The following is a 9,380-nucleotide window of genomic DNA, read 5'->3' as shown; positions in this document are numbered from 1 at the left end:
GGCGCCGCCCCCCCCCGGCGACCTCCTCCCCGCCGGCGCACCCCGCCGCTCCGGCGATCTCGAGCTCCGCCGCCGGTGCCGCCTCGGCTTCCGCGCCGCGATCCCGATCTGGATCCGGTCGCGTGAACAGTAAACCCTACCCCCCCTCCGATTTTTTCTAAGTCCCTAGATTTTTGATCCATGTTGCTCTGTTCGAGGTCCCGTAACTTCGCAACCGTAGCTCCGTTTTGGGCGTATGATATATCAAAATCTTAGCCTCGACATGTACATCATTTCATTCCATTGCATCATTTGCATTTGAGGTCATCTTGTTTTCCAAAATGCTGTTAGAAGGAGGCTTCGTGAGTTAGATTGCAGATCCGTTAGTTCATCATGCACTTTTGTCATTTTTGCTATGTTTAATTCGTGCATGATATGCCTGTGCCCCTTTGGGATGAATTGTTAAGCATTTTGTCTTCTTTCCAGAGGTGCCACCCATGCATTTTTAGGATGTGTGTGTTGTCTTGTGCAAGCTTGCGAAGAGAGGTACCTGAGAATGCAGATTTCAGGGACTTAGTGATTTTCACTAAGTCTGGGATATTTTAGTTCATGATGCTATATGTCCAGCTTGTTTCCTAGTGATCCGTGCCTCTTTTGAGGATGATCAGTAAGGGAGTTTTGATACTTATGTTATGCTCTATCCATCCATGTCTTTGTTGGCATTTGTGGAGTGCTCTAGGTTGACTCAATCGAGCTCAACTTTTGCTTTGTTGTTAATCTGGGCAGATCGTCAACTTGTTTGCGATTTTGCCGATGCTACCGTTAGTGTTCCATGCATGCTATGCCTTTGTTCTTGCCATGTGTAGCTAGCACTTTGTGCCTTCTTGCTGGTTATATGCATTCCTTGTCATGACTTGCACCGTAGTGAGTGCATCGAGCTCGTTTACATGCCTTCGTGAGTTATATTTCAGCATGTCTCAGTTTTCACTGTCTGAAAACTGATTGTGTTCGAGCGATGTTCGTGAGCTCGGTAGAGTATTTTGCGAACCCTTTTGGCCCCAGGTCACTTTGGGTGTTTTTTTAAGCTTGTTGAGTAGCTCCATGCCATGTTCTTACTTGTCATGTTCAGGTTTTCTATCATGTTGTTTTGCTGCTCCGAAGAGAGCATCGTGACCTGAAATTTCAGACTAGTGTTAATTTCACTAAGTCTGAAATCTGTTTTGCATTTGCGTTTTAGCCATGCTTGTTTGAACCTCTTAATGGATGAATTTGCCCATGGCTCAGTGCTAGTGTTTTGTCAACCATCTTGTGTACTTCTCTGCCATGTATTTTGTTTTCATGTTTGGTGGTTGTAGCATGTTCATTTCGTTGCATTTAGATGCCTACTTGCTGTAAATCGCATACCGGTGTCATATCTTAAAACGCTTGCCATTTCTAAACCGTAGCTCCGATTCCAATGATCTTTATATCGTTTTCAAGCGATTTCATCCCCTCTATCCAGTGGCACACTTGGTTTTCCAAGTTGGTGCCAGGTCCATGCATTTCCTGTCATATCTTGCATTTTGCATCCCGCATCGCATCCCGCATAGCATATCGTCATTTCATCATATTGCTTGGTCTTGCCCGTGGTTGATTGTATCCTTGTTGCTTGTTTGTCTTGTTGGGTAGAGCCGGGAGACGAGTTCGCTACCGAGGAGCCCGTTGAGTTTGCTTGTGAGGATCCAGTCAACTCTGACAACTGTGTAGGCAAGATGACCATACCCTCGAAATCACTACTATCTTTGCTATGCTAGTTTGCTCGCTCTTTTGCTTTGCCACTGCTACGATGCCTACCTTTTGCTTGTCAGCCTCCCAATTTCCATGTTGAACCTCTAACCCACCATTGTCCTAGCAAACCGTTGATTGGCTATGTTACCGCTTGCTCAGCCCTTCTTATAGCGTTGTTAGCTGCAGGAGAAGATTGGATCCGTTCCTTGTTGGAACATTTATATTCTTGTTGGGATATCATTATATTGCTATGTTATCTTAATGCATCTATATACTCGGTAAAGGGTGGAAGGCTCGGCCTCTCGCCTAGTGTTTTGTTCCACTCTTGCCGCCCTAGTTTCCGTCATATCGGTGTTATGTTCCCGGATTGTTGCGTCCCTTACGCGGTTGGGTTATAATGGGAACCCCTTGATAGTTCGCCTTGATTAAAGCTTTTCTAGCAATGCCCAACATTGGTTTTACCATTTGCCACCTAGCCTCTTTTCCCTTGGGTTTCCGGAGCCCGAAGGTCATCTTATTTTAACCCCCTCCCCGGGCCAGTGCTCCTCTGAGCGTTGGTCCAAACTAGAGTCCTGTACAGCGCCCCCTCGGGGAAACTCGAGGTTTGGTTTTAGTTGTATGGAGCGCTCATCTGAGTGTGCCCTGAGAAAGAGATATGTGCAGCTCCTATCGGGATTTGTCGGCACATTCGGGCGGTGTTGCTGGTCTTGTTTTTAACCTGTCGAATTGTCTTGTTGTACCGGGTTGCCGAGTCTGATCGGTGTGTCTCGGGTGGAGGTCTATTCCTTCGTTGACCGTGAGAGCTTGTTATGGGCTAAGTTGGGACCCCCCTGCAGGGATTGATCTTTCGAAAGCCGTGCCCGCGGTTATGGGCAGATGGGAATTTGTTAATGTCCGATTGTAGATTACTTGAACTAAACTTAATTAAAATGAATCAACCGAGTGTGTTACCGTGATGGCCCCTTCTCGGCGGAGTCCGGGAAGTGGACACGGTGTTGGAGTTATGCTTGCGCAGGATGTTCCTTTAGCTTCTCGCTCGTGCTTCGCCTTCTCTCCTCGCTCTCTTTTACGTATAAGTTAGCCACCACATATGCTAGTCGCTTGCTGCAGCTCCACATATATTTGCCTTATCCATTCCTATGAGCTTAAATAGTCTTGATCGCGGGGGTGTGAGATTGCTGAGTCCCTGTGGCTCACAGATACTACAACTCCAGATGCAGGTCCAGGTGATTCTGCTCCAGTTGACGACTACGAGCTCAGGTGGGAGTTCGACGAGGACTCTCAGCGATACTACGTGTCCTTTCCAGATGATCAGTAGTGGTGCCTAGTTGGGGTTATCGATTCAGGACCTTGTCGCATGTTGGGGGTCTTTTCTATTTTGGCACCGTAGTCGGGCCATGAGTGATTTGTTTGATGGATGTTATTTATGTACTCTGATGTGACGTGGTGAGTGTAAGCCAACTATGTTATCTCCCCCTTTTATTATATATTACATGGGATGTTGTAATGATTGCCTGACTTGCGACATTGCTTTCAATGCGGTTATGCCTCTAAGTCGTGCCTCGACACGTGGGAGCTATAGCCGCATCGAGGGTGTTATAAGTTGGTAATCAGAGCCTTCCCCGACCTTAGGAGCCCCATTGCTTGATCGTTTTTAGCAGCGGAGTTGTGTCTAGAAAAATGTTTTGAGTCCTTAGGAGTTATATATCGGAGAGCTTAGGAATTCTTTTTACTTCCCAGTCTCCTCATCGCTTTGGTAAGGCATCCTGACGTAGAGTTTTGACTCTTCTCTTCTCAAACTTCACAAAAAAAATTTTTAGGATCACGCGAGTATCTTGGTTTTGTTCCGATGGTTTTGTGACGAGAACATTGTTCTTGGTGCCTCCTGTCTTTCGGGGTTGTGGCAGTGTCCCGGGGAGTTGAGCTCCGAGGTGTTGTCGTCACAATTTTATCGTTGCAATTCTGGTATACTTGAGATATGTTCGCCGACATCGAAAATCTCTTTTATGCAGTTCGTTGGTGAGATAACCTCGACGCCACCCAGTACTGGGGCGGGAGTTCGGGAGTATCGCCATAACTTGTATAACGGTTGCTTTTCGAAGGTTGAGGTAGATGGTTTCCGAAGTTTTCTTGGTTATGTGTTGAAGGATGGATACAGCTGGATGTAGGATTTGCTAGTTTGGGTGAGATATTGTGCTTCCCCTGTATCCCCAACACCTGATTGCATAACCGGAAAGGTTCGGGAGTTTCATAGGTGGGAATTCTAGTAGCTCTAGTTCTTCTTCCACGGATATTGGTTTGAGATTGGGATTTCTTACCGATTATTCGTTCTTGATCCGTACCTTGTTGATTTATTTCTCTACCGTAATTCTTCGTGGCTTCTCAATTTATGGATATGTGACCATTTGAAGAGGAATGCATTCGTTCATTTTGTTCGGATGTGAAGACTATATGTTGCAATTTTCATTCCGTTGGATTCAGCTTCTATATTGTTATCTACCTATGTGCTAATGGTGGTCAACCTCTTCAGGATGGCTCCTCCAACACGCACGACTCCGAATCCTAATCCGCCTCCACCTCCGCCTCCTCCGGAAGCATGGCAAGCTGTGATGGCCGCTACTAATGCAAACACACAGTTGATCATGCAAATTCTCCAAGAGCGCAATCAAGGCAGTCAAGGGAATCAAGGCCATAATCAGCACCACTTTGCTACTCTGAACCAGTTCCTTGCTAATGGCCCAAAGACGTTCAGCGGTTGTGTTGAGGCTACCGATGCTGACGATTGGCTAGTGGATCTGGGCAAGCATTTTGAATGCAGCAACGTCAGGCCTGAAGATTTCGTCAAGTTCGCTTCTTTCCAGCTCAAAGATCAGGCTGCAGAGTGGTTCCAGCAGTACAAGGATTCCAGAGGTGGACGTGTTATCACTTGGGACGATTTCCGTCAAGATTTCCGCGCTCATCACATCCCTCAAAGTGTGGTTGAGAGTAAGCGTCAAGAATTCCGCAATCTGACGCAAGGCTCTTTGTCTGTCTATGACTACAACAAGTTGTTCCAGAAGCTCGCCCGTTTTGCCAAGCAGGATGTTCCTGATGAGAAAAGCATGATCTATCAGTTCAGGGGTGGTCTTCGTGAGGAAATTCAGCTCGCTCTTGTTCTCTTTGAGCCGTTGAGATACGATGAGTTCTACAACATGGCACTGAAGCAAGAGGCTGCTCAGATGAGGTGTGATGCTTCCAGGAAGCGTGCCAGAGATGTTACGCCGTCTTCCTCTACTCAAGTGGTCAAGCAGCAGAAGTATTGGCTTCCTCCTCCTCCGTTCCGTCAGCCGTATCAGCAGAAGAGCAAAGGTGGCAGTGGTTTCTCCCACCCACCCAACCCAGGCTTTCAGAACAAGTCTTCATCTCAAGCTCCAAGATCGAGTGCTCCGTATCACCGTCCGCTTTCAGAGGTCACGTGCAACAAGTGCCAACAGAAGGGTCACTATGCCAACAAGTGTACCAACCAGAGGCGTCTTCCTCCTCCTCCTCCTGTTAGATCGGCAAGTACAGCTGTGGTCAAGCACAATCCCAAGCACGCCAAGGTCAATATGGTGAATGCAGCTCAGGCAGAGGATTCTTCAGATGTGATCATGGGTAACCTTCTTGTTAACGATGTTCCTGCAAAAGTTCTTTTTGACACAGGTGCATCGCATTGCTTCATTTCCAAACCTTTTGCATCAAAGTATGAGTGTGATTATCAGTATCTGCAAAGTTCCTTGCAATTGTGTCACCGGGCAAGCAGATGACAGCTAACACCTGCGTCCCTGAGGTTACTATCACATTGGGTGACTACAAGTTCCTTTCTTCCCCAATTGTTCTCGGTAACTCGGATATTGATCTTATTCTCGGAATGGATTGGCTTTCTAAGCACAAGGCACATCTTGACTGTGCTGCCAGGCAGATTCAATTGACTCATTCGTCTGAGGATGTCATTGTCTTTGCCGCTCGGGATAATTCCATCCGGTTGTTTTCTCTCAATGAGAAGGGTGAATTGGATGCTATTTCGCAAATTCCTGTCGTTTGCGAATATCAAGACGTCTTTCCAGAAGAACTTCCAGGGATGCCTCCAAACCGGCCGGTTGAATTCGTTATTGAACTTGAGCCCGGCACGGAACCTGTGTGCAAACGTCCCTACAAGCTCGGCCCCGAAGAGTTGAAGGAGTTGAAGAAACAACTCGATGAGCAAGAAAGATTGGGTCTCATCCGGCCTAGTACTTCTCCATGGGGTTGTGGTGTTCTTTTTGTGAAGAAGAAGGATGGATCGAGTCGACTTTGTGTTGATTACCGTCCAGTAAACAAGAAGACCATCAAGAACAAATACCCACTTCCCAACATCAATGAGCTGTTCGAACAACTCAAGGGTACTCAAGTATTCTCCAAGCTTGATCTCCGTATGGGTTATCATCAGATTCGTATTCGTGAGCAAGATATTCCCAAGACGGCGTTCAGGACAAGCTTTGGTTCATATGAATACACCATCATGTCTTTTGGCCTCGCCAACGCTCCTCCGACGTTTTCTCGCATGATGAACTTCATCTTCAACCCCTACACCAATGAATTCGTTTTGGTCTATCTCGACGACATTCTGGTTTTTTCGAAGAACAAGAAAGATCATGCCAAGCACTTGCGTTTGGTACTTGACAAGCTCAGAGAACATCAGTTCTACGCCAAGTTCTCCAAGTGTGAATTTTGGCTCGATGAGGTTCTTTATCTTGGTCATATCATCTCTGCCAAGGGCATTTCCGTGAATCCTGAGAAGGTGTCTGCAATTGTAAATTGGGAACCTCCTCAGAACGTAAAGCAACTCCGCAGTTTCCTCGGTCTCGCAAGCTATTGCAGAAGATTCGTTGAAAACTTTTCTAAGATCGCCAAGCCTCTCTCAAATCTTCTTCAGAAGCACGTCAAGTACGTTTGGTCTCCGGAGTGTGATATTGCTTTCAACTCTTTGAAAGAGAAATTGATCACTGCTCCAGTTCTGACTCCGCCTGATGAAACCAAGCCGTACGAGGTCTTTTGTGATGCCTCTCTCCAAGGTCTCGGTGCTGTACTGATGCAAGAGAAGAAAGTTGTTGCTTATACCTCTTGCCAGTTGAAACCTAATGAGAAGAACTACCCCACTCATGATCTCGAGTTGGCGGCAGTTGTGCACGCGTTACTGACTTGGAGACATCTTCTATTGGGAAGAAAAGTGGATATTTTCACTGATCACAAGAGTCTCAAGTACATCTTCACTCAGCCTAATCTCAACCTCAGGCAGACTCGATGGGTCGAAATGATTCAAGAGTACAATCCGAGTATCGAGTATACTCCAGGCAAGGCTAATGTGATTGCTGACGCTTTGAGCAGAAAAGCATATTGCAACAGTCTGATTCTCAAGCCTTATCAACCCGAGCTTTGTGAAGCTTTCCGCAAACTTAATCTGCAAGTTGTTCCTCAAGGTTTCCTCGCCAACCTTCAAGTCTCTCCTACCTTGGAAGACCAGATTCGCCAAGCCCAACTTCTCGATGCTATGGTGAAGAAGGTGAAGATTGGTATTGCAAAGAGTCAGTCCAAGTACAAGTGCTACCGACTTGATGACAAGGACACTCTCTTCTTCGAGGATCGAATTGTTGTGCCCAAAGGTGAACTTCGTAAGGTGATCATGAACGAGGCTCACAACTCTCTCCTCTCCATCCACCCTGGTAGTACGAAGATGTATCAGGACCTCAAGCAAGCTTATTGGTGGACTCGAATGAAGCGCGAGATCGCTCAATTCGTGAATGAATGTGATGTCTGCAGAAGAGTGAAGGCAGAACACCAAAGGCCAGCTGGTCTCCTCCAACCTCTTGCCATTCCAGAATGGAAGTTTGACCACATTGAAATGGACTTCGTGACTGGGTTTCCAAAGTCCAAGCGTGGCAATGATGCTATATTTGTTGTCATCGACAAGCTCACCAAAGTGGCTCATTTTCTGCCTATCAAAGAGTCGATCACTGCAGCTCAATTGGCGGAACTCTATACCTCTCGCATTGTCTCTCTGCACGGTATTCCTCAAGTGATATCTTCAGACCGTGGCAGCATCTTTACCTCCAAGTTTTGGGATTCTTTTCAGAAGGCCATGGGCACCAACATCCGCTTCAGCACAGCTTTCCATCCTCAAACAAGCGGTCAAGTCGAGCGTGTCAACCAAATTCTTGAAGATATGCTCAGGGCTTGTGTGATTTCTTTCGGCATGAAGTGGGAGGATTGTCTTCCTTATGCTCAATTCTCATACAACAACAGCTTTCAAGCAAGTTCGGGCAAGGCCCCCTTTGAAATTCTGTATGGCAGGAAGTGCCGTACCCCTCTCAACTGGTCTGAAACCGGTGAACGTCAGCTGCTGGGTAATGACTTAATCACAGAAGCAGAAGAAATGTGCAAAGTCATTCGTGATAACCTCAAAGCAGCCCAGTCCCGCCAGAAGAGCTACTATGATAGTAAGCATCGTGATCTGGCTTTCGAGATCGGAGATCATGTTTACCTCCGCGTCTCTCCTATGAAAGGTACTCGTCGCTTCGGTATCAAAGGGAAGCTTGCCCCTAGATACGTGGGACCTTTCAAGATTGTCAGCAAGAGAGGCGACCTCGCCTATCAACTCGAGCTTCCTTCAAACTTTGCAAATGTTCATGATGTGTTCCATGTCTCTCAGCTTCGTAAGTGCTTCAAGACTCCTGACCGCACCGTCTACTTCGAGGACATTGAGCTCCAAGAAGATCTCTCCTATCGTGAGCACCCAGTTGCTATTCTTGAAGAGACTGAACGCAAGACTCGCAACAAGTCAATTAAATTCCTCAAAGTCAAGTGGTCTCACCATTCCGACCGTGAAGCTACCTGGGAACGCGAGGATCACCTCCGTTCTGAGTACCCGGAGTTCTTTCAGTCCTAGATCTCGGGACGAGATCTTTTCGTAGTGGTGGAGTGTTGTAACGCCCCAGATGTAACTTTCCATATTTGTACTCCAACTCTTGCCGTCTCCGGCGCTTAGTTATATTTATTTCTCGGGTTCGGGTTCTTGTCTCCGTGTGTTGTTTTCGTTTTCATGCACCTCATACCATGTCATCACGTGCATTGCATTTGCATACATGTTCATCTCATGCATTCGATCATTTTCCCCGTTGTCCGTTTTGCATTCCGGCGCTTCGTTCTCCTCCGGTGGTCATTTCTAGCTTTCTTTCATGTGTGGGGATTAAACATTTCCGGATTGGACCGAGACTTGCCAAGCGGCCTTGGTTTACTACCGGTAGACCGCCTGTCAAGTTTCGTATCATTTGGACTTCGTTTGATGCTCCAACGGTTAACCGAGGGACCGAAAAGGCCTCGTGTGTGTTGCAGCCCAACACCCCCCCAAATTTGCTCCAAAGCCCACCAAACTCTGCTCCATGTCCTAGTGCGTTCGATCACGATCGTGTGGGCGAAAACCGCACCTCATTTGGACTCTCCTAGCTCCCTCTATGCCTATATATACACCCCCCGTTTTCGGATCTCTCCCTCTCCCCGAAACCCTAAAAAAAAACTCCTCCCGCCGCCGTCGGACACAACCGCCGCCGACGGACATGTCCGGCCTCCCCGTCCGCCGC

Source organism: Triticum dicoccoides, chromosome 6B (assembly GCF_002162155.2).
Source record: "Triticum dicoccoides isolate Atlit2015 ecotype Zavitan chromosome 6B, WEW_v2.0, whole genome shotgun sequence".
NCBI lineage: Eukaryota > Viridiplantae > Streptophyta > Magnoliopsida > Poales > Poaceae > Triticum > Triticum dicoccoides.
Note: the sequence above shows the minus strand (reverse complement) of the source record.